At 32.6% G+C, this 27919-nt stretch overlaps 1 protein-coding gene and 1 long non-coding RNA gene across 17 annotated transcripts in view; one reads left to right on the top strand and one right to left on the bottom strand.

Moving 5' to 3' along the window:
• The window catches only part of Kdm3 (Lysine demethylase 3), a 209532-nt gene that overhangs the window by 131255 nt on the left and 50358 nt on the right, over nt 1-27919 (top strand). The window lies entirely within an intron of this gene.
• Nucleotides 3555-27387, bottom strand: LOC149032147 (uncharacterized). Of its 2 annotated transcripts, XR_016177011.1 has the most exons (4): nt 26163-27387; nt 8987-9149; nt 7233-7364; nt 3555-7125 (listed from the first exon to the last, which is right to left on the bottom strand). It is a non-coding gene; the product is annotated as an uncharacterized LOC149032147 (long non-coding RNA). The 2 variants fall into 2 exon arrangements; XR_016177010.1 differs by having other exon boundaries at nt 3555-7364.

Consider the following 27919-nt stretch of genomic DNA (forward strand, 5'->3'; position numbering starts at 1 on the left):
ATAAAATCCTGTTGAAAGGAGAGAAACGTGTATGCAACATGAAAAGAGGCGTCTCGTATAAGACGCAACGACAGAAACTGGAACAACCAGTTATTCCACTCGTATCTGTAGTGGAACCCGCCTTCGTTCTTCTCTTTTCCTCTCTTGGACTTTAATCTCTGTTCGTCTTTGTTCTATAGTCGCTAAGAAGAAGAAGAAGAAGAAGCTAGAAGTCACTTCTACCTAGTAAAGAAAAGTTGCTTAGAGTATTTCCTACCTTAGTAAACACGAATGAGAACGAACAAGTAATTCGAGTTAACACGAGCAAACATTTTTGTTTTTTCTTTTTCTTAATTCCTTCCGTAAACTATTTTCCTATCGTATCTGTCGATTTGCAATTAACTCAACCAAAGATAAGAACTCTTCTTATAATTATAACATTGATTGTAAGATTAAAAATACAAAAATAAAGAGAACAAGTTATAATCCAAGATGAAGATATGAGATTAGTTCATTGAAAACTTGATATTACAAGTTTAATATAAACCCAATAACATTACTTGTATATGAGTATCTTTAATTTCATCTAGAATATTTAAATAAATCCTTAAGTTTGTGAAAAGATAACCTAAAAGAAGTTTTTCGTTGGACCCATATTTCTTATTGGGGTCACTGTTTTAGAACAAGATGACAGAATTAAAAATTTACAATTAGTTTTTCTGATGAGGACTAGCTAATATAACACAATACCAGTGTTAATTGATCTAAATAATTATTTTTATGGTTAATCCAGTCGATTGAAAATAATACAACTGGACCACAAATTAGTTATAGCATGTAACATTTACTTGTGGATATCTTTATTGTAATCTATAATCTTTAAATAAATCCTTAAGTTTGTCCTGCAAAGATAACGTAAAAGAAAATTTTCATAGGACCAACACTTCTTATTGGGGTCACTGTTTTAAGTCAAGCTGACAGAATGAAGAACTTAGAATTAGTTTTTCTGATGAGGACTAGCTAATATAATACAATACCAGTGTCAATTGATTTAAATAATTATTTTTATGGTTAATCTAATCAAATGAAAAATATACAACTAGGCCACAAATGGATCTAAGACCCACAATTTGTTATTGCAATAATAAAAATCTGAAAAACTACAAAACCAATGTTACTTGGTATCTCGATAATAGTTCGTGTTGTTGTTGTTGTCGTCAGCCGGACATTTAGCAAAGATATCCTCTTCTATGTCGAGTCACGCGTCGTCACCTGGAACGCTTATAGAGTAGTGTAAACGTACGCCCTTGGAATGAAGAATTTCATCCGCAGCAAGTCTCTTTCTCTCACGTGCACAAAGAAATTCACTGAAATAAGAGGAGAGGGGTTCCTAGAGGAGGGCCGGAGGGCATGGAGGAGAAGGGTGTTGTCGTCAGTTAAGAGTACAGGCTAGTCAAGTACGATGCCTCGCACGTTCCTGTGAAATGCCTAAGCGAGAATACGTTCCACATGGAATAACAAATAACCAAGTCTTTCCGATCTTCTATCTTTTTCTTTCTTTCATTTCCACACACACACACACACCTACACCTACCTACCTACCTACCTAACACACAGAAATAAAATACACAATCCCAAATCCATCGATGAGTGAGTATCTCTCATTAATTCCTAAGTCACGCTGGAGTATTAATATTAGAAAAGCCGCTGACTTGCGGAAGTTGCTAAGGGGTCACCCCATGACAAACCCAAACCTCATCTTTTCCCCACCCCTCACAACCTTTCCTATCTCTTTTCTTCATATTATTCTTCCCTATCCGTCGTGACATCGTTTAGTTGAAAAGAGAGAGAGAAAGGGAGCGTGGGGTACCTTTGATGCATGAGAAGAACGAGTGAGAGAAAAGAGATTGCGCTAAATTACAGAGCACGGTACGGATTCAGTAATTGGAGTAAGACCTAGGCCCCTAACCGATCTTATCTTCACGAGGTAAATTAATCTTGAAACGTAACACTCCTCCTCGAAGCTAACCTCTCTTCTCGTCGACCAATTATAACGGTGAATTATCACGACCGCTGGATCTTCGGGTTTTTCTTCCTTCCTTCCTTCACCAGGAACAGGCTGAGGGTTCTAACAATTTTTCTGTTTTTTTTTGGTTCCCCACCATTTCTTATTTTATTTATTTTTTTTTTTTTTTATGTGAAAATTTCTTTAGGGTCAGACTTATTTGATAAATAAGTGTGATCATTGCACATATCTATTTTTTATCTAGTAAAATTAGCAATATATTTTTTGTATGAATTATTTGTTGCTGTTTAGTATACGAAATTTTGAAAATTGTGACTGTATAGGTGTACGGTCATGTTTGAAAGATAAATAAAACAATGACGCAACGAGTAAATTAAACGCGTAACGTCGTTGAGTAAAACTAATGGACAATGTCGTGAATCGTGATGAGAAATTCAAAGGAATGTTAGTTATGCATAATGCACTCTCTCTCTTGGTAGGATGAACCCGACCCATGTAATACCGATCAAGCTTGTTCTCGAGTTTACAGAATGATGATGATGATGATGATAGTGGTAAGAACATGAGTTTATCTACTTTAAATAAAACTCATTCAAATATATTGGACGTTTCCAAGAAAGTTCATGTTCATTCAATATTTTTTATCAAGCCTTGTCCTATAAAAACATGTGTGGGACCTAGTGTTAAGAAATTTGAGTAAAAAACAATAAACATGTCCCTGATTCGTGACACTTCGTTAGGACCAAACTCAAACGAGATTAGTCAGACTAGTCAAACTAGTCAGACACGTGTGATACAAAAACTAATAGTTTTAGCAATAAAATCTGAACCAAGAGTTAATAGTTTCAAGATGAATTGCATTACGAAATGAAAAATAGAAAGTACGTTGTTGTTACGCTTTGATTCGTGCCAGACACTGGGCCTACTCTTGACTTCTGTGTTAGTAATTCCCTTTCTCTCTTTTACACATTATTTTTTTTCTCTCTCACTCTCTTGGGAACTATGATTCATCGTGTTTACGTTGAAGAAAAAAAAAAAAAAAGAAACTGGTTAGAAAAGGAATGTAGAAAAATTTGACCTGACATTCGAGAAGTATTCTTTTACTTTTGTAAGATAAAATGGTTTGTAGAAGAGGGTTTTCCTATCTAACACTTGAAAAGTAGTTTTGACCTGTGAACAAAAATAAAAAGGAACATTAGAACCTTCTCTAACTCCTGGGGATCTCTCTGTCTCTCTATTTCTCTCTCTCTCTCTCTCTTTTCTCTCTTTCTCATAATCTACCAACTATTGTTCAGTTTCAAGCTTCGTCACGCACGTAATGAGAATTGGTGTTACATTAACACTTTCATTAATGTATCAATCTTTCTTGTATTCTCATTGAGGATTTGAATCAATCTCTGATCAGATAATTGAATACAATAAAAATGATTTTCATTCATTAATGGATTACCAAAAAAAAAAAAAATTATCAATTCGTTTCTTTTTTTATTTTTTTCTTTATTCTTTTATGTAACTTCATTATCAGAACCGTTATCAAACGTATTTCTGAGAGAGAGAGAGAGAGAGAGAGAGAGAGAGAGAGAGAGAAATATAATTTTTTGATAAGATAAAAATACTTACCATGATAAGAAAAAGAAAAAAAAAATTAGTTTGACTTATCACGAATATAATCGTACCAATCTTAATCTTCCGCATTTCTTCTTCATTTCTTATAATACTTCAGATAAATAATAAGGATAAGAAAAAGCAAGGGAAAAAAAAATGAATCATTTTTATAACTTCGAGGGATAATAAATAAAATCAGAGACAAAATATTAACTCTTTCTTCCCTCCCCTTTTCCAAACCCCCCACCCACATTTCCCGGAAGTCCACGTGTCACGTTCGTTCCCTTGAACAACAGTCAGAGAAACACAGTCCAACCCAATGACGTTATCACCAACTATGATAAAGGAACATGAAAGAGTAGGATAGAGAAACGGAAAAGGGAAGATGGTTATTGAAATATTCACCAAACTATTATCTTTCTCTTTCTCTCACATACACACACTCACACACAACTAAATATCCAACTTCCATGATAAGAGTTTCCAAGTGAACAACATTTACGTACACTGAGAACACATTCTCTTATGAATTTCTAATAAACGAATTGAAAAATAAACAAATTTGTAACCTTTGATCCACTATAAGCCACTATAGTGGCTATAGTGGACGCCATCTTCCAATACAAGGCGCCACTGTAGTATTTTTCGCGAATGCCATCTTCCAATAGGATTCGCAACTATAGGGGCTTTCCCGAATACCGTTTTCCAATACGACGCACCACTATACTGGCTTTTACGAATAAAATATATTATACGTAATTTTAATATCAAAAATAAAATATAATTGCTCAATTTTGATTATAATTTAAATGAGAAATCGATTATTAGTCAACGATTGACATTTTATTGATTATTTTGTTTTTTATTTTATATTTAGTATGCATGTGAAAAAAGAAAAAATGAAAAAACGTTGGAGACCTTCCTAAGAGACTTTGAACTAACAGATGTTACGTCTCGTTGCTACGTTTGACGTTTTTTTTTTTCCTTTTTTTTTTTGTTGTTATTGAGTTGTAAGATTTATTAATACAGATGTTTATCTCTTTGGAAATAATCGTCTTATTAATCGTGGTACGACTTTAAATGGAATTTTCTTTACCATCGGGTTTCATTGGTACTTTTTTTTTCTCAATCACTTGACCTTGAACGGATACGCCAGAAGAAGAAGAAGAAAGTTTTGCTGACGCGACAAACGTTCAATTGGAAACTTTATTGCCACTTTAATGATACATCATCGTATACTTCTTTCTTTCTTCTTCTTTTTCTTAATTTCTTTTTTTAATCTTCTCGTTTATTTATCAATCATTTATTTATTTCTTCATTTATATACATTCTCTCGTTCGAATTGAAGATCATTGCCTTGAAACATCTCGTATACTTATTCAAATGCTTACATAATATCTCAATCATGTACATCACTGCTCGGTCATTGATTAAAAAATAAAAAATTACAAATGAAAAACGATAAATACTTACTGACTATCCTTAAACTTCAATCATGCGGCATGCATGATATTTTTTTTTTTTTAATTAGTTTCATTACTCATAGTTCAACCATTTCACCCATGATTTATCCAATTTACTTTTTTGTCTTTCAATTAATACAAACATAATCATCAATTATTGATGTATACATCAATCTGTTGCAATTCAATTTACTTATTGATGTTCACTGCACAAATAAAAAAAAAATTAGAAGAAATTAGAAATAAAATAGTAGGTCAGAACATCCCCAGTTTTCATCTGCACCGTATTGTTGTGGTCAGGATGAAAGTTCTTACTGATGATCATTGCAAATAAAAAATTAACAACCAAAATGAACAGATTAGGTTCATCTTATAATTAAAGATCCCCAAAAAAAAAAAATTAAAAATAAAAATAGGAGATCAAAAAACACCCTGAACAACTAACCCCAGTTTTCATCTGCACCATTTTTTATGGTTTAGGTGAGAGTACTTACTTATGATCATTGCCAAAAAAAAATTAACAACAAAAATGATTAGAAAAATAAACAGATAAAGTTCTTCTTATAATTAAAGATCCAAAAAAAAAATTAAAAAAAAAAAAAATAGGAGGTCAGAAGACACCCTGGACAAGCGACCCCAGTTTTCATGTGTACCGTGTTTTGTGGTCTGGGCTGAGTGAGGGTTCTTTTATTCATTTTAGTTCTCTTTTTTCTTTATTCCTTTCTCTCATGGTCTCTTTCTCTCTTAGTTTAAAGAACACGCGAGCATGAGACAACATACACGTCGTAGTTATGCGTTACACATGCGCAAACGGAGACTGGACACATGGCATAATACATAATAACCAAACGTAGATAGGTAGGCGCTACATGTCCGAGTAAATGGGACCTCGAACCTGTCAAACCGGTTTTCCTTTTCCTCCTCCACCTTCTCCTCCACCTCCTCTTCTTCTTTTGCTTCTTCTTCTTCTTCTTCTTCTTTTTGTGGTGTTGCTCACCATCGATGTTGGTGAGCAACCAGTAAACCGGTGGTTTTCTACCTCTATCTCTCTCTTTCTTTTTTTTTTTTTAAATCATTTTTTGTTTTTCTTTTCTCATTGGTCGTTTCTTTACCGCTCGAACGACCATCGACCATCACCCTCTTTCTCTCTCTCTCTCTCTCTCTCTCTCTCTCTCTCTCTCTGTTTCTCTCTGCCCACGGCTGTTACGCTAAAGAAATTCTCTCTGCAAGCTGTGTGACTCCCAAGATCCGCAGGATATTCCTTTACGTTCACACAGGGACGCACGCATCCTGTGTTCTTATATTTCTGATAATATCATCTTCAGTTTCTTAACTTTACTTTTATTCTCAATTTTTATAACAATTTTTTACCACTAATTGTTTATTAGAATCTTAAAAATCATTTGCACCAATTTATTCAATTTAATCACATTCTGATACAAATTGAACTCTATGTTCACCAAATCAATACTAGACACATTTAAATGCAATTTGTTTAATAAATTCTTGCCAGTGTTAATTGTTTATAATAATCTTGGGAATCATTTGCACCAATTTATTCAACCCAATCACATTCTGAATCTTAGAAATCATTTGCAACAGTTTATTCAACCTAATCATCCTAATACAACTTGAACTCTAGGTTTAACAAATCAATACTAGACACGTTTAAACACAATTTGTTTAATAAATTCTTGCCATTGTTAATTATTTATCATAATCTTATAAATCATTTACACCAATTTATTCAACCCAATTACATTCTGATACAACTTGAACTTCAGCTTCAATTCAGCAAATCAGTATACCCCACGTTGTTTCCAATTTTGTTCATTACAATTGTTTTCAATTAATTTCAACTACATCCTACAATCTAATTTTCTTACAATACCTGTTTACAAAACCTTCCTGTTATGTTTAACACCTTTTATTATTCTATATTAATATTTTGGAAAGAATGGTAAAGATTAATCCGTCCCTGTTAGATTCTGCAGTACATTTCTTGTCCCGTACGGTCTGCCTGCGGGAACACAGAGACCCCCTTTTCCGTTTCTACATTAAAGATCCTATGTATTAGTGTGTTAACACACATACACATTATATATTGTATATAGAAGGAAACGTGGCACGGAAGATGGGACAAAGCACACGAAACTCACGTTTAAACGTTTTCCGTGTGTTCGTACGATTCGAATACGTTTCCTCTCCTTTGTACAACAACTTGGCTCCTTATTTGGTCCTCCAATCCCTTTTCCTGGTCACAACCCTTTTCGTACTTGCCATTAGATTGTCTGGAAAGTTCAATATCAACGCCATTTTGTTTAATCAAACATTTATATCAATTATATTCTTTTCAATGTTGAAATACATTTATTATTAATAGTCTTCTTAAAATAGGGGGTTCCTAACCTTCATATATTAATTTGCTATACTTTTTATTTATTACTTAATTTATTGTTAGGTTATGTTAATCTTCATTAGAGTTCTAATGAATAACTTTTTATTTTTATTTAAACATTTCTAGAATTATTATTATTATTATTAACAGTGTTCTTAAAATAGGGGGTTCCTAACCTTCAAAAGAATTTGCAATACTATTTTACAAATTTGTAACATTTATTTATTACTTAATTTATTTTTAGGTTATTTTAATATTTCTAGAATTATTATTATTATTGTTATTATTATTATTATTATTATTATTATTATTATTGTTATTATTATTATTATTATTATTGCTATTAGTGTTCTTAAAATAGGTGTTTCTAATCTTCAAAAAAATTTGCAATACTAATTTACTAAATTATAACTTTTTATTTGTTACTTAATTTATAATGTTAAGTTATTTTAATTTTCATTACATTTCAGATGAATGTCTTTCTCTTTTGATTTATTTATTTCTAGAACTTATATTTATATATAACTTATTAGATTATGTACGATAAGTTAACTTAACGTTTACATATGTTTATGTAAACGTGTATGTTAAAAACAATGTTTACATATGTTTATCATTTTATTTTTTGTTTTTAAATTCCTTCTTTTAATTAAATTCGCATAATTTAATATTCATACTTGTATTAGTCAAACTTGTGGTTTTCAAATGATATTCAAAGATCAGATAACTTTTTGTTTATTTTAAGTCTTTTTATTTTTCTTTAACACCGATTCTGGAATAAATTAGACATGGCCGACCTGTTCGAATGTCTTCCATGTGTCAGCCTTCTACTGCAGACACGTTGAATATTTTTCTTTTTATATATATACTTCCCTTCTTTTTTTTTTATTTATTTATTTATTCACTTCATTACTCTTCATTCTCATTTGTCTTTTTTTTCTTTTTTTGTTTCTTTTTATTTTTAGCAATCGAGAAGCTTGCCTTGGCCTTTTACCGATTGCGTTTTCACGTTTGAGCTTCGTCATTATGAATCATTCTTGAAAGAATTACAAACGTGTACGCATACATTTTATGTCCTTATAAATTATTTTTCTATATGTACAAGAACAAAAACAAAATTTTCAATTAATGTTACGTCAGAATTCTTTTTAAACTCATTAACTGTATCAACATGATCTGACACGATAATATATTTGATCATAGTGTATCATTTGAAATGAGTCACTTTCTGTTATTGACTTGGTCGTATCGTTTCAAATTGGACACCTTGTATATATTATATTTGTAGAATATTTGTAGAAAAATATAAAGCAACATTATATGAATTCCCACATTCATTTATTCAACAATTCTAACAAAACCAGTTTTCGATTTCATTTGTATCGATGAGTCATATGATTATTTCCCCTAGCATGTATATCCCTAGTATTTCCAGTATGGTTAAAAGTTATAGCAGTTATGGTTGTTCGTGATTTCGTTGTCCTGAAGAATACAACTTGAAAGCCTTGTGCATACCTACAGGGATTCAATCTTGATTGCTATTGTTGTTGAGTTATTGTAGTAGTGGTAGTGGTAGTAATTGTGGTGGTATTAGTAGCAAAGTCCATCATTGTGCGGTGAGTTGCTCGTTACGGTAGAACGATCGAGAGAGACGTGGGGTTTTCTATTCTTCACGTACCTGTCAAGAATAAGAAAAAGAAGCAAAAGATGGATCGGCTTTAGTTTTCTTTACCTTTTTCTTTTGCTTGCTCTTAAGTATCGTTTCTTTTACCGTTAGATCCCTTCCTACCTAACCGAAACTATAAAACCTAAGGTTACTACGAAACAATGTTAAGAAAAGACTATTATAATTTCAGATTTGTTAGATTTAAATCCCACAGCAGGTGTTTCTCTTTAATCTACACGTGGTTGTATAGTTATCCTAACTACTATTGGCTCTTTCTGAATATGCAACAATCCCCTAGGGTACTATCAACTCTTACAGAAATATATTTACAATGTTTTTTTACGATAAATATTTGGATCAACTAGTAAATCACGTTGTTGGTTAGTATTTTTGTATTCTATTTCAATTCAAAGTCAAGTATAACAGTCAAGTGGACGGATATTCAACATTAGATAGAACTTGAGTACCTAAAAATTTGGTTATTGGTTTAATCATAATGCTAACATCAATCTAGAAACTTGGATGTATTTTATTTATCAGGTTATCATTCCTAAATAGAATTATCGATAATATTGAGATAATTATCAAAGTTTCATCATAAAAACTTTTAACCCAACTATCCCATGTGTTATTCCAATATTGTACTACATTTAATTTTTATCTTCAAGATATTTTCCATCGTTAAATATAAGTGTTGGTGGGGTGGGGATAGGGTGGGATTTAATGGGCTAAATAATTCGAGTAGATGCACAAGAGATAGATGCTTTTACAGACAGCTCTAGGGAGACACTGATATATAGTTTCACGAGCAAAGCTTTGATTCGATCTCGATGAAGGGGAAGACACCTTGGCTTGAGTAAAACGAACTGATATCTCTCTCCCTCTCTCTCTCTCTCTTTCTCTTTCTCTTATTGCGTGGAGAGAACCATCTTAACGTGATTTATGGTACAAGCGAATGCCAGTCGACCCCCTTTTCTGAAAACCAACTCTAAGGATTCTCTTAGGAGTTTCACCAATAGTACATTCCACTTTACCCTTCAAGTCAATCCAAGACCATTCGTTTCGCTTGGTCGATTCTCTTAATTACCAAGAATAGATGATAATCTAACTGATTCCTTCTTTTCTGATGTTAAAAGTCACTCTTTAACCTGACCTTGATACTTATCCAACTTAGTTTGCTGTTAATAAATGATAACTCAGTTTTTCAGTTTGATCAGCCATATTCAACACATTAATCTTTGATCATTCTAATGTTACAAATTATTTCATGATCATTTAAATACATAAATGTGTACAAGGTGTCCCAATTAAAATTATTTCTATATCTTTTCAATATAAGTTATAAAAATAATCCACGTGTGTATAATATAATTGAACTTAGGAAATAATCAATCGTATGATTTGATAAGGAATGAATTTAATCAATTAAAAATCATTCAGATAAACCGTTTACGCAGTTGATGAAGTCAAATGAATTCTTATCAGTTAAGAATATCAATCTAAAGAACAAAAAAAGTTAAGTATAAATATAATAATTAATCAACGGGAAATAAAATGAATATTTTATTTGAACAACCGACACACAAAACTCTTCTGACAGTTCCAAATAAAAGTATTATAAGAAATAAGATCGTAAGATTTGAACATATGAATTATTTGATATCCTAACCTTAACCCTAACCTCTCCTATCCTATCCCCCCATAGAATCAATGGAATAATTTTATATAGGAAAAGTTTTTTATCCAACAATATAAGAATCGTTGAAGTTCAGGATTCGAAGATATCGCAGGTTCGTAAGGATAAAAACTAGCATTGAGTCATCCCGAGCCAATCGTGGAAGAAGAAACCGAATGAGAAAGAATTTATGGGCAAGAGGGGGAGAAGGAAGGGAACCGGAGGTTAAAGGAAAGGGTATCTGAGTTTGGGGTGGGGCATTATGGGGGTGGGGCATTATGGGGGTGGGGATAAGGCAGAGACACCGCAGGGAATAAAATGTTGTTGGAAGTTGGTCCGATGTTACTCTGAGTGTTGCTGATGTTGCTGACTTGTTCTTCGAAGGCTCCAGGACTTGCGCAACCTGGCCGATCTTCTTTTTATTTCTTTTCAACCTCCCCATCTTCTTCTATCCCTTCTCTTTCTTTCTCACGGTTGCTTTTATAAACGTGTAAACCTGTTTTAAAGGAAGGCGGAACACGGTAAACGATGACAAGATCCGTAGTCCGGTTAGATTGGGTACGATCGTAAAGAAAGATTTGTTGACCATTCCAAAGATTTTTCAACTGAAAAATTATCTTCGATCGATCGATTGACGTGTTGATTATTTTTATCTAACTTTTTTTTTTATTATTTTTTGTTTTTTTTTTTTTATCTAATTAAATCTAACCTAGATTCCTGTCTTGTGAGATAAACCAATGATTAATTCAATCCAATTTGGATAATTAAATAATTGTAATTGATTCAATGCTTTTGTTTTTCTTTTTCTTTTTTTTTTTTTTTTAAATTGTTAATAGGTTTTCATGGATCATAAGATTTTTACAAACGATTATTATGGATTTAATTAATTGTCGTACCACGAATGCGAATCATTTCTTTTTGCACTGCACCGGAAAATCCCCCTTCTGTTCGCGATTTTTAATTACCAGATATCCCTAGATATAACGCGCCATCTACTTTAAATGGCCGCTTCTAAATTTGCGCCAAATTGAACACGTTGTTCGCAAATAATCGACTATAATCGTTTGATCTTTGTGTTTCTGAGCACGATCGTCAAATTAAAATGTGCAGCAACGTGTTAACGATGATCAATATTTTGTTAGTAACGTATTTTTATTGTTATTTAACATTTTTGTAGATAAATAAAATATTTCAAAAATGTATCGTTTCTTTTTTGGGAAGATTTGAAAAATTCTGAATAATCTTTCTTAATACATGAAATGCAGGTAGAAAAATGTAACATATAAATCGTGTAAAGCAAGAAATGGATTCTTTTGTTGATCTGTTAAAGAAAGATAATACTTTTTTCTCTGCAAGAAGTCTTCATTCTTTTGAAAAAAGGAAAAATCAAAAGGAAAGAAATAGACAAGTGGTTAGGGGCTAGTGTCTCCCCCATTTTTGAAATATTTCGAACATCATCTTCGTTCTGATCTTTTTTTTTTCTTCTCAGAAATTTTCTGAACACCCCCCACACATTGTGGTCTTCCCATCTTCAACTTTTCAAATCCCTTTATATTTTCTTCTTTAAATATTTACAAATTTATTGAATAATAATTAAAATAAATGTTGTTTTTAAAATCAAAATGAATTAAATATTAAGATTAAATATTATTTGATATATTAATATTAATATTAATATTTTTGCATACGTGTACATAATATGGGTGTGTCTCACACAGTTTCGTACCCTAAAAACCTTCGTCATCCATTGTGTACACAGCTTTAGTTCGAGCTGACACAGCTGCTCCTTTTCTTCTTGTCTGTCTGGATTTACGTTTATAGTAAATTCAATTGGACCACTTTTATATATATATATATATATATGTGTGTGTGTACTTTTTTTCTATTCTTTACAAATGACATTAAATTTTTCCTTCATCCATCGAATTTGGCATTTAACAACAACAACAACAAAAAAAGAATAAAATATTTTTCTCCTTGGTTTTTAGTTTTTTTGATCTCACAAATGTAATTCATCGAATAGAACTTGAAGTTTTTTTTTTTTTAATTAAAAAAGAAAAATTGTTCAAACGTTGAAAATACATTTGTTTTATTAATATTTAAATATAATATTATTTTAATACTATTTTCTATATATTTCTTTCAGACTTTTCAAATAAAATTATACTCAAAGTTCTCGGTTGAATGAAATTGAAACAAAGTTATTAAAGTCACGAAAGGAAGACACAAGAAGTTTATACGGGTGCCAGCATTATTCACACATACAAACTTATAATAATAACATAGATTTATGTTTTAAACACAAGTGAGAGTATATTAAAAACATTAACTAGACTTTAAACGATAGAAGTTTTTTTTTTTTTTTATCGAAAAATAATAGTCATTCACTTGTTCTCATTTATTTTTCATTTCGGTCAAAGTTCAAACAACACTTTAACACACACACACACATAAATGTATATTAAACTTTAAATAATTATAATATATTCTAATATTTATTGTGAATGCAACAGTTACTTCATATTTAATAATAAATCAAACAGAAATAAAAAATGATTTGTCCTTATCGAACTTATTCTTATACTTTCATCATTATCAATTTTGCTATTTGTGTTAATAGTTTTTATAATGTTATAAAGCTCTTTTATATTTATATAGAAATAGAAACTTATCGTTGAACGATAACGAATCGTGTTAGGAACGTAGTTTCATTTTTTTTTTTTTTTTACTGTAAACATTCTCTCTCGTTAAAAGATAAACCACCAACCCGACAAAGACACTCATTGTCAAACTATATATATATATATATTATAAAATTATTTATTATGTTATTACATTTAATTATTAATCAAAAATTTATTTAAATTAACATTAATTTAAACTTTATGTAATTTAAATTTATTATTTTATTAAATTATTTTTAATATATTATAGTATATTATAAAATTACTATAAATATAAAAATAAAAATAAAAATTATTATAAATATTACAAAATTATCTCTTATATTATTAAATTTAATTATTAATCAAAAATTCATTTAAATTAACATTAATTTATACTTTATTTAATTTAAATTTATTATATTATAAAATTATTATAAATATAAAAATAAAAATAAAAATTATTATAAATATTATAAAAAATATTGTATATAAATATTACAAAATTATTATAAATATTATTAAATTTAATTATTAATCAAAAATTCATTTAAATTTATTTAAATTAATATTATATTTAAAATTTAAAAACATAATTTACCTATCTAACCCCACCCCCCCCACCCCCCCAGAAAAAAACAAACATAATGTTAAATATTTCAATATTAAATAATAAATACATTAAACATTGTAACGTGTGTTAGAATAAAATTTCATTGGCAGAATAATATTTGACCAAACAGGATGATAAAAGTACGTCGTTAGAAAAAAGAAAAGAAAAAAAAAAATATTTCAACGGAAGTGACAAACAGTTGTGACCGGTTTATTTCGACCCTCGGAATACTAATCGTGAATACTAATTGCAAAATAATGTTATTTTCTTTTCTATTTCTTTTTTTTTTTTTTATTCCCCTCTTCTACCACTTCCCATCAACCAACCTTTTATCTATCTATCTTTTTCTATCTTGGTTTTCATCGTTCGTAGGGTCATCGGTCCACGACGAATAATCATCGTCACGCTTGCAAACGTTTCGAATATCGAAATAGATTCATAATTCATAGAATAGTAACGTAAGCGTTCGTAGTACATTTTCTATACAGTTTCAAATACATTATGCAACACCCTTTCAAGAATTACACATACATACATTTATCAATTTATTATATACGTATGAATAATATATTAATATATATTATATTTTTTCATTCCAATTTATTCTAATCTTGATAATCTATTTCATTTCATATTATTATTTAGATCAATTATTTTAACACGTTGAGCATTATGCAAATTCTAAAGGGAATCCCCCGTTAGGCCACGAGTATTACTTTGTATTAAAAAAACAGTTCATCGTCAGTCTCCAGCGACTGACGTGGCCCAAACCTGAAGTTGATTGACTGACACTGAATTTTTCGCTGGTGACTGACACATTTTCAAGCTTAGGTTGCGTCAAGCATGACACGTTCAATTGTTTCTTTCAAAACAAAGGAATGCTGTGGTCTGACAGGGATTTCCCTAAGAATTCGCATGGCGGGAAAATTTGAAATAAAAATTAGTCTCTCACTTTTACGTTCAATAAATACGAAAGAAAGTCTAAGGCTCAGTGTCAGTCATTCAACTTCAAGTTTAGGCCGTGTCAAGCACTGATGACTGAAATGTTCAATTGTTTCTTTCAAAACAAAGGAATGCTGTGGTCTGACACGGATTTCCCTAAGAATTCGCATGGCGGGAAAATTTGAAATAAAAATTTAGTGTCTCACTTTGACGTTGAATAAAAAAAGAAAATTGTTGTCTTTTTAATTCTACATTCTAACGTTCAGTGTCAGTCGTGTTTAACTTCACGTTTAGACCGCATCAAGCTCTGGTGACTGACGGGGATTTCCTTTGAGAATTCGCAAGGCGGGAAAATTTGAAATAAAAATTTAAGTGTTTCACTTTGACGTTGAATCAAAAAAGAAAGTTTTTTTTTCTTTTTAATTCTACATTCTATAAAATAGAAAAGAAATAAATGAAAGGAGTTAAAAAAATGTTGAAATGATCGATAGCATCCATAGAAAAAGGAAAGGATATATATATATATATATACAGAAGTGGTAAAGAAATCATTGAAAAGTAGTTTGAACGCGTTGATACACAATGTTTTCCAAGAGATAAGATCGATTTATCGCTAAGACGAGCGCGTGTATTTATCGAGCGTAAAAAAAGAATTAAAAAACAAAAAAAAGAAAAAAACGGAATAAGTTAATATGTTGGTTCGCTTTGAAGTTAACGAGTTATATTACCGATGTATATTTATGTAAGTATTACATTTAACTGGTGCTGAGTTGTCGGCAACTTGCTTGGCTTGCTTACTTGCTTACTTGCTTACTTGCTTGTGTTTGTTAAGTATGACGATGATGACGATGACATACACTTACATACACACTGTATGTAATGTGTTTCTATATAAAGAAATATATTTTTATTTTATATATATATGTGTGTGTTTTTGTGTATGTATTCAAAATGATTATCTTATTTACGTTGAAATCAACGAGACATTTAATATTTTTTATTTATTTTTGTACAAACTTTTTGTTGTTGTTGTTGTTGTTGTACAAACTTCTTTGCGATTGTAAAAACTTGTCGTGTGGAAAACAACAATTTTTCTATTAGAAATTTGTTGATTAAATAATAAGATAATACATTTTTCTATAGGAATACAAATTTCAATGGGAATTTTTATTTTAGAGTCATTGTCATTGCATGTTATTTTTTCTTTTTTTTTTTTTTTTGTTCTTTCGTCTTTAAATGAAGGCCTGGAGGAGGAAAGGAAGAAGAGAAAGAATTTATTAAGCGAAAGGATAAAACCCGTTTTGCTGTTCACAAGACAACAGGTTTCCCTTCATTCGAGAGTTCCTATATTCTCCATAGGTTCCATGGTGAAACGAGTTTATAGACTTGTTTTTCGACATAGGATAATGAAAGAGATATTTTCAAATCATTAATAATCGCAAGGTTCGCACGCGTTCTAAAAAAAAGAAACCAAGGAAAAAAAAACATATATTCCAGTTTTAAACATAATTTCTATGGATTTCATAATAATTTTTTGATTTGTATCAATAAATTTACCAAATATTTCAACCACAAACATTTGAAAATCTTAGCAAATCGTCTGTTGAACACGTTGAGTGACACGTCAGCCATCGATGACTGACACTAGACTTTCCATTTAGGAACGTACCTCAACGTGTTAAAAGTATCAAGTCCTTGACCACTATTGCAAGTAAGATATTATATCTCTTCCTGTCTCTTTTTCATTTGATCCCAACTCCCCCCATCCCTCAATTCCCCTCGTTACAAACCATTATCACGAACAGTTAAAATCCTTTATCGTATTTCACGACGCCTACACGAATTAACAAAAGAAGAAGAAGACAATAATCAGTTTGGTTGATGGTAACGCACACGTGTCGTCTTTGTCATCGTTGATTACGTATTCTTCAGGGTCACGCCATTGACTTCCTTAAACATATGTTAAACACTATCGCAATTATTTTCCTTAACAGTCTAAACTTGAACATTGTTTAATTACATTAACAATGTATACCTTGGATAACAAGACGATTAACTTAGCAACATTGCAACATTATTTTTCATTTTATTTTTGTCATATTTCGACAAGATCTATCAAAGAAAACATGGTATGTATCTATTTCTATAAGGTTACTTGGTTAAAGTGGGTCAGTGCATTAACCGGAGAATGCAACGAAGAAGAGGAGAGGACTTTACGTGTCGAAAGCATCCTCCGGAACCACTCGACGCCATTACTCATTCCCACCACCATCACCACTACCACCCTCTAGCTCCAGCAGAACCCAGACTAACATCAACACTCTTACATATACACACACAGTGTTAGAACCAACACAGTGATCATTCTCGATACGTTGACCTTCTCCAGAAAACACTCTTGCCTTCATTCTTGTCCGTTGGCTCGAGACATGCATTATTCTCCGACCCTCCTTTACAGACCCCAGAGCTAGAGATACCATATAACACATATACATACATACATACACACATGTACATCTAGAAGAGTTAGATAAAGTATGAGTTTAATACATAAGGAACGTATACAAGAGAGAAATGGTTAGTGCGTTCCCGAACGTGCAAACACGCATGCGTTTTCACATACTCTCTCTCCCCACCCCAACCCTACCCCCTCTCACTTTTTTTTTCAACTCTCTCATGTGCGTGAATGCGCGCGTGCGCTCGCGGAATACATTATCGACAAGCAGGAGGAGCTTGCCCCTATCTTTAACACATATATTCCACTGATATATAAACCCAACTGCTGCTTGTTGGGTTCCAGACCCAGCCCATAGATGCACACACACTTATAACAGTAACCAATACGTTCAGGGAAAAGCTGAGAGAGATAGGGAGTACTATAGTTGTGGTAGTAGTTGTATCCAACTCAATTGTAGTTGTGAGGAGTTTGATGGCGCTGGTGGTGTAACAGCTCAGCCGGTGGTTACTCGTGGGGCACATCGGAGTTCCGCACGAAGGCCTTTGACCTCTTCTTTTCTCTTTCTCTCACTCTTTATATATCATCTATCTTTTACTCTCTCTCTCTCTCACACACACACACACGCACATATACACGAGTATTGGAGAACTCGGGGCACACAGAACAACTTCTTCCCATCTTTATTCATCCTATTCCTATCTTTATTGCTTCAACTTCTTCTTTTTCTCTCTCTTACTCATATATACTCACACATGTATAGTTTTGTCTTTCATTTGGTCCAACTGAGAGTATGATGGTGTCTTCTTTTTCTAACACATATGCAGACACATGGTCATGCGCGTATCCAACTCCTCGTCATCTCCCATTTCCCAATCTATACGTGCACATGTGTATGTGTTAAGTGTGTGTGAGTGTGGTTGGTTCAGCAACCCCCTCCCACTCTACGAGAATGTCTCATCAGCACACCGCGTGTGCCTGTTACGACTTGCATTCATCCAACAACAAGAAAAGCAACGCGACAAAGAATGAGATAGAAGATACGGGATGGATGCGCTCGCTCGCGCGCGCGCAAGCGCGCACACCCAACGATAAACGAAAGCGTGCACTAAGTGTATTATAACCTCCCACGTTCCGTTCCCGCCAGTAAAGGTCATGCCTTAACGAGCTGAATTTTTTTTTTCCTTCTTTCTTTCTTTCTCCCTTTCTTTCTTTCTCTTTCTTTACTCTTTTTAATACTCTTCTACTTCGTCTTCTTCTTCTTCTTCTTTTGATTATGATGATGATGATGATGATGATGATGCTTCTCTTCCGATGCTTTCTGTAGACCCCCGGTAATTTCTTTTTTATTTTTTAAAATAAGATTATCCTGCCGAGGGATGATCGTTCACGAAGAAAACCCTTTGGCAAACATTTTTATCTTCTTCTTATTTTTCTTCTATATTTTTTTTTATATTCTCTTTTTTAGTTATTTTTATTTTTAAAATTGACTTCCGGGAGTTACTACTATTAAATTATAGCAGTAATTCGAGTAGAATTTGTTATTTATATTATTTATGATAACAGATATTTTCTACCATATTTAATATTGCAATTTTTCACAAAGACCCCGTATGTTCTCATCGTGTTTTAATAATAAATCACATTAGAGATTATTCTAATTTAGAATAAGGTTAGGTGTCAAGTAAACTCTATTAACGAACTCTACTGGCAAAAAATTGAATTACTCGACGTGCAATTTCTAAAATATCGAAATTCAATTAACATAATACATCAAATTTCAAAACTTACACATATTATCGTTAAAAATAATTGATTAAATAATTCTATAAGAATGTAGAGTATTAGAATGATGAAATAAAAATGTATTGGTTAGAAATGGTGGAAGAAAAGGTCGCAAGGTCGACGTGTTCGTCGAACTCCACCATTTCTCTTTCTTCCCCGTCTAGCCAACCGGTTAATTCCAGACGTTCTTGGTAATACTATCGAGGACGTCGCACCGAAGAAAACACCGTTTCCTCTTTTCTCTCTTCTTCTTCTTCTTCTTCTTCTTCTTCTTCTTCTTCTTCTTCTTCTTCTTCTTCTTCTTCTTCTTCTTCTTCTTCTTCATCTTCTTCTTCCTGCTGCTGCTGTTCTGTTGGTGCTAGTGCTTTCAGCAAACAGCACATGCTTTTTCAATGGCGCATATACCTTACAAGCCGTGTAAGAATTCTTTTGTTCTGTCGGTTCATCGGTAAGAGCCTATGTTGTATATTATTATGTAATCCCAAAGCGAACGAATGAACGACACGGTGCGTCAGGTCTGTATTTTATTTCTACAAAATAATAAGAGATAGAAAAAGGAAAGATTTTTATCAATCGAACACAATTCAAATTGAATACTATCCACAAGATTATTTTTCTATTAAACAATTCTAATTAAAATAATAATCCGTATACTCTAATCTTTAATGTAATCACTATCAGTTACTGTATAATAATATTTAACTTGTTAGATAACATGCAATGTTAAGGATAAACTTCCAAACTTTAGAAATTGATAACCACATCCAAGAAGAAAATGAAGTTCTACGAACAATTTTATGTCCGGAAGTACTTCATTTCTGTGTTCTAAGATACCCAAGATGACCTTGGTTGTACTCCAATTTATTTTCTAAATTACGATATAGTTCGTTTGACATTTATTTGCATGAAATCATCAAAATGTGTCTTCCTTTCTAAAAAAAAAAAAAAAAAAACACCATTACAAAGTTGAAATTAGGATTCTAAAGGGTTGAAATAAAACATTTGAATGAAACTTCAAACTATTCTTTTTTGTTTAAGTTTAAAATAAATTCAAATCTGTGATGGTGCAATATTGCAAGCTTGAAAATGAAGATAGCACCGTATATATGTGTATTACATAAGCATGTACTTGTATTATATTATTTACAAGGATGTAATATCGGTTGATTAGTTAACAAGCTTTGCCGGAGGATATCAAGTGTATACTTGAAAAGTTTATCAAAGAATGTAGGTCATACTGTGATATGACGTCTCTCGATCGACATTTACTTATGGTCTCTTTTTATCCACGCAACAATGGCTACGATAAAAAAAAATAGTCAGAGAATGAGCAAGAAAAGAAAGTGGAGAGGGAATATCAAATAGCGGGGGGAAGAAACGCGAAGGTCATAAGGGACAAGCATGCACGAACTTAAAAGGGGGAATTGATAGAAGCCTGTATTCGTCTTGCCAACCCAACAGGAAACACGTACGCGACAACGAATGGTAATAATAAAGGATATTCGTTCTAACAACTATCGTCCAGTACTTCTTACTTTATCATATTAGTTTCTATTCTTATCGTTCTTTAAAAAAAAAAAGAAAAGAAAAAACTCAACAATACAATTTTTTACCATCGCAAGACGAAATATCCTAATTGGATTTTAAACTAATTGTCCTAAATTGTGATACATTTGTTATTAACGTTTGATATTTTTGTAAATTTAACCGTAAACTCATCCCTCATTGATAATTAACGATCCACAGAAAATTAGGACAACGTCAAATAAAATACGGTCAATTTAAATAAACCCAAATAGAACATTTGGGCCATCTCTAAACTTTAAGCCATTAAATGTTTTCTTTAAATTATTAAAATCACTTAATAGGACTCAATTATCAGACAAAAACAAACAATTCTTTCCATTTGATTCTAATGAAATTGTTTAAAGTATCGATGAACAGAATATATTCTGTAATTCCTATAAAAGAACCTAACCTGGCGTTCTGTGAATCTATTAAAAAGGGAGTTTAAATTTCTGATCACGTGACAAAAGGAAGTTAACGTTCCAATGCGAAATACCCATATAAATCGAACCTTAGATGTTCGTTTCTTTTTTTCTTTGACTTTTGTTTGTTAAATAACTGTTTACAAAGCACGTTTTTCCAACGTAAGCGTCACGACGATTCTACCAAATGGTTTTACCAATCGCGTTCGACAAAAAACCGCTTGGGTAAGCATCGATTCGGGTTATTTTATTCCTCGAACCCGCTCTCATTCACGCACCACATGTATGCACGCCACACGCAACACCAAAGACGTAACGAGTTCTTCTACATTTTTATTTTTATTTCCTTTCCTTTCCTTTCCTTTCCTTTCCTTTCATTTCTTTGCTTTGCTTTGCTTTTAGTTACACATGCATGTAGTACGATGTCACGTGACCAATATGGCCGACCCAACATCTTGCAAATAACGATCCACGCATCTGCCTTTCCCCTAACATTCTTTTCTCAAATAATTTTAACTAATTCTTATCAAATTATCTTTAAATACGTTCAGATTTGTTTACTTCAAAAAGGTTATCAAACATTTGAGATATGAAATACTTGCAATTATTTTTTTTCTTCTTGTGTTTAACATTTTTATCACATTACTGATAACTGTCCTGATAGTTCAAGTACGATCAGAGTTCGAATTATCCCAATTAGATTATACATATATCTATATTTAATATAATATTTGTATTGAATTGAATGAAAAATCATATGAACGTTTAAAATAGAGTGTCTATTAATAATATATATATATTTAGTAATATATTTAAATAAAATTGCATTCTTATCGATAAAGTATTTATCTCGTTTGGCATGTAAGAGTCATTCACAATTACGTTTTTTTGTTTTACGTGAAAATCTTCACACGGTGCATTTATTTATCAAAGTAAATAAAATCGACCGATTAAGTTCAAACATATTTGCAAAAAAAAAATAAAAATATAATTATTATAATATTAATAATATTCTTGGAATGATAAATAAACTTTCTGACAAAAGTGATGATACATTATTTTCATTGTCATCGTTGACTTCGATCTCATTTTCAATAGTTCCGAGAAATCTATCGAATGATGACCGCCATTTTATTTTTTCTAGTTAATAGCGTCCACTTGAAAAAAAAATAAGCACCAATTGTAAATAAGGAAAGAAAATTATAATACATTTTCAATAATAAATAAATTTGATACAAGTGAACAATTGTAATGATGTTAACAATTTAAAAAAAATCTAAGTAATTAAAACGCATAGATGTAATAGTTCCGAGAAATGTATCGAATGATATTAATGGCCGCCATTTTATTTTATCTACCTAATGGCGCCCTAACTGAACAAAACAAACACTAATTGTAAATGAATAAAGAAAATCACGATACATTTTCAATAATAAATAAATTTGATACAAGTGAACAATTGTAATGATATTAACAATGTAAAAAAAGATTAAGTATTGAAAAGGCATAGATGTAGGTTAGGTTAGGTTAGGTTAGGTCACGAATGGAATCCATGGGTTAGAGAGAATAATCCAACTCAAGCTCGTAAGGGATAACTTAGAAATGAACTTTCAACCTAGAATCGTTCACGTACAACGAACAACGAACTTGTTATCCAACTTTTGATAAAGCTTAACGTCAAGTGGTAGGAAATTTTCGTCGTAACTCTGTGGTAACTCGAATAAATTCTTCGAATTGTACAACGTATCGATTTGTTCAATTTCACGATAATACACGGGCAATTTTGTTCTCTATACTATGAAAACTATCAATGTAATAACAAATGAACATAGGAGGAACTGACGAATGAAAGGCTATTAACTGTGGGTATCGTGATGGAACGACCTTGAGCGAGGAGAGAGAAACCGTCGAAAGTTGAAAGCTATTAATTGCTGACTCACAATCTATCATCACTTTGATATACATTTGCACATTTATGATTTCCTAACAAACGAACTGGAACAATCATATCTCCATATTTATTTATGTTAAATAATATAACTGTATATATATATATATGTGATAGGGAACACGTGATATTTCAAAGTTAAACACAGATAATATAATTCCTTTTTATATGATATGGTAGTTAACGTTATATTGCTGTTTTTTTTTTTTTCAAAACTGTTCCATATTAGGGTACAGTTATCTCATATATAAGGGAATAGGGATGTGATATCTCGTGGGAACAGGAATTCATGGAAGACAACTAATGAGAATTTCTGTCTACTGTCGTATATTGAAAAGTATTTCACTTAAGTAGAAAAGAACTTGGGAGCGTTCTGAATTCTTGGAAATTCAAAGAAGAAGTCTCGAAATTCCGTAAGCGAGTATACGACCTTGAGAGAAAGAAAGAAAGAAAGAAAGAAAGAAAGATAAGAGTCGGTGGAAGCTTCTCGAGAGCGAACTTCCATGAAAGTTACGAGACAAGCACCGGGTGAGGAGTGAAGTGACAAGGGTAGGGGTTACGATGAATGAGGGAGTGGGGAAGTGAAGAGAAAGATGAGGAAGAGGATGAGATGGTTGGTAGTGGTGGAAGAGGAATTCAGCGTGTTGAAGGTATATAAACTATATATATTTACTATATACACCATATACCTCGGTCGTTGTATCGCTGATGCCCGGGACCGTGCCATGACCTCACCAACATATCGTGCTAGTTTCGTGTTGAGCTAAGTTCGGAGAACCATGAGAATGAGAGGGAGAGTTTTGAGGGAGGAGGGAGGAATACCCCCTCAACTTTTGCTATCTCCTCCTTCTCGTGTTTCATCAACCTCACGTTCGTTCGCATTTCTCGTTTCAGGTCTCCCCCCTTCTCTCTCTCTCTCTCTCTCTCTCTCTTTCATTCTATCCAAGATTCTCAACTTCAGATAAAAAAGACTAGACTCTCGATCGAGTCAATAAGTCAAGCACGAGACTACTATTATCTCGATTATTTCGTCCACTTTTAATCTCAATCGATAATGAACGACGATGGAATTGGTAAAGGAAGGTAGGAAGGTAGGGTTGGGTTTGGTTTTGATAAAAATAGATGAAAAATAATCTTATTATTGGATGACTGCTTGAATTATTACATTAACCAGTTTCATTTTCAATCTAAATCTGTCTCATCCATTTTTATCATCAATTCTATCTCATATCTCATTTGAATTAACATAAGATATATAACATATGATATTCCTACGAATATAGTTTGAAGTAATAGTAAAATAACGTAGTTAAATGTACAGTAGTAAGCATATATACCATATGCAGAATAATATAACACAGGAAACTCGCAACGAATGTCGAACTGGAAACTCGGTAAAGTCCTGGTATGCGTTTACTACCCCTCCACTTCCGCCCTTTCACCAAAGGGGGTGGAATGCGTTTACCAGGATACGAGAGAGGTCTGGCTTGAATACGAAAAGAGAGAGAATGAAATAGGGAAGGGATAGGGGAGTGTAGAAAAGGGAGAGCATGACACCGGATAGGAATCGATAGTAACTTTGTACGGACACAGAAGCTTCCACCTCCTATTTTCAAGGGAGGGTGGAAACTCATCACATGCTCTACATATATACCCCCCCCCCCCAGGTCATATATATATATATATATACAACTCTATGTTGTACATGGTTGGATGAGAACGTATGATGCGTTAGAACGAAAGAGACAAAGATATTGGGGTCTATGTAGGGTATATGCATGTGTATATGTGACTGTGTGTGTACTTTAGCCCCGATCAAGGCCGTTGGTTCGCTCACCGCGACTGGGATCGACGTGATTCCAATTTACTCGGTTCCCTCTATCACCCATTCCCCACCCTTCCCTATCGAAGTCCTTCTCACCAAACGATCGTTTCAATCCACGTGCCAAATTCCACGCGTACAGAAAGAGATTCGTTCGTACGATTATTATAACCGGTTGCGAATAGTGTGAGGTCATGTCGCGTCAACTTGAATACTATACTCACACAAATATATACAGTTGAATATACACGTGAATGCATACAAGGAAGGAAAATATAACAAAAACAAAAAAAAATACTATGGACGTAACGACAAACGCGTAATATACTTGTGTAAATATTAATCTTTCATATCTTAACTACATATCCCTACCCCCACCCTAACCCTTTCGAACGTTATCTTTGTCTCCTCATCGTAGTGGTATTTGTTATGTGTTGTCGTCGTTAAATCTAACTCTACAATCTTCCGATTGACTCACGTAAGAGATTCAACAACTAAACCGAAATGAGAAGAAAATATAACCGGTTTGTTTTCGTGATAGGATAATATATGAATTGCCATGCAACTATATTCTACATGCAAAATATAAAAGTACTATTTAAAATACCCTAATCGATATTAAATTTTATGAACTCATTGTCAGTTTTGTACTAGGATTCTCAAGGACAACAATTTGATATTAATTTCCGAATGGCACCAACGTGGAGCCACCATATGCATGAAAGGGGGTTATCCCAAATTCAAATTTACCTTGAACAAATGAAAAATATATGAGATAACTGCATAAATAAATAAATTGATGAATATAGGAAGACAAATCATTGGCGGCTTGATCACAAAGTGTATCAAGTTTCGAGACCTGAAGTATATACCGCTATTTGGAGAAACGATCCAGATAAGGCAAGCACAGCTCTTACAAGAGAACCCCACTCGTGTACAGATCTCTGTCCTTGAATACGAAGGAGGATGAAGTTGGTGTATGCAAGTATTATACATGCACACATGCACAATTCGCTCAAAAGTGTGTGTGTGTGTGTGTGTATGTCATACTCGTTCACGCACCGTGGGACGACGCAACTTATATACGATATCCTGTTCTGCTTAGTATATACCTCAACACATACATGTACTCACACATATATGTACGTTGAGCTTGAGCACACGTCTTTCCATGTGTTTGCTTGGTCGTAACGCATGTAAGCAGAATGCAAACAGCTGCCGGGAATGCGGGAGACAGCAGGCACTCGAAACGAGCATTAATGTCCCTCTTCGGCCATGTTACATAAACCAAGTGGACTTTTCTCTTCGTCTATCTGTTGTCTGTCTTTCACATTTTTGACCAAATCGTTACGGACAACCCAAACCCTTGTGTTAATACAGAAAGAAAATCAAAATTAGATCATTTTCTTTTCAATTTCCGTTGTTGCGCAAGATCCAATTCAAATGACTCGTATAATGTCACCTGCAACACTGTGTGTCATATTTGTTTCACTAGTCTTCATTGTTTGATCAACACACCTAAAGTAAAACGCATCTTGTTACATTTAATCGGTTACCGTTAGGATGAGGTCGCTTTGAAAGTTTTATTCTTAGAATTTTTTTATTGATATTCTTGAAGTTATCAAAGATGGCCGTCCTGTTGTATTTTTCGCTAAAAATATTGCTTATACTTGCTTACGTCACGTGAACTAGTAGCTCAAAGTTTATTGGCCGTAAGCCTTAAACGGGTGATACAAAGAAAAACATATACTTATTTATCTTTATCTTTACATTTTTCTTTCTTTTTTTTTTTCTATGTATCTTTCAAGAGAGGAAGGAGAGAAATGTTATCGCGTATAGCATTTTCCATTCGAATGTTACGTCAGTCGTCATCGTAGTAGTCGTCGTCGTGTCGTCGTTCGTGTAATCGAACACGATAAGCGAATGAAAGATAGATCGAGGATATTTGTGTATGTTATGTATAATATATATATATACATGCAAAAAGCAAACACGAATGCTTAGCAAAATGAAATTATTATTCGCTTAGTTGTCGGTAAAACGATTGCGTAGAAATTTGCTGCTGCTTGTAGCGCACGTGTGTCGCATGTTTTCGCGCGTCCCCGTCACCATTATAACCGTCGTCTTCTTGATCGTTCGCGAAATTGCCGCTAGCGACACCAACGCCATATAACCGCCATGATACCCCCGGCATGGCCACGTCGCGCTGTTTTATACTCAAGTGACTAATCGCTTACGAATCGCGTTAAAACGTTCGAGTTTATCACGCGACAGCTTATACATCATTACAATGCGAAATTTTATCGACTTTTTTTTCTATCATTCTTCCTTTTTTTTATATTATAACCTTGAATATACTATTTTTAATTTGAACTTCAATGATGATTGGAATTTAGAACATTTGTTTTATATCTTTGAAATATTATCCATTTATTAAACTAATGGCATTGGTTTCTTTTTTTTTTTTTATCTAGACAAATCTAAAGTCTACGTTCTATTTGCAATAATTAATTGTACTATTATCAAACAATGAGAGTTTAGAAAACAAAACATTTGAATATTTATAAGTACGTTGTATTTTCGTTGCAATAGTAGAAAAGGAAATAGAATGAACTTTTGTAAATGAATATGTATAAAAATAGCCTTGCTTTTGAATAAATTAATTGTTCGAGATTTAACGCGTGTTAGTAAATGAATATAATTAATTATTGCAACGTTAGCTTGAACTTTAAATCGCATTAAGTAAACTTTGAAAAAAGTTTCTGTTTAGGGTCGTAAATTTTGTTTTGTTTTCAAAAGTCATTATCGACCCTGTCAACAGGTTTGGAATACCACCACCTACCTGCTAAAAGCAACAAAGATTATTCCTAATCCTTTAGCAGCTACTGTTG

The sequence above is a fragment of the Polistes dominula genome, unplaced genomic scaffold, assembly GCF_049000335.1.
Source record: "Polistes dominula isolate Pdom_NZ unplaced genomic scaffold, Pdom_raw_medaka contig_75, whole genome shotgun sequence".
In the NCBI taxonomy this organism is placed as follows: Eukaryota; Metazoa; Arthropoda; class Insecta; order Hymenoptera; family Vespidae; genus Polistes; species Polistes dominula.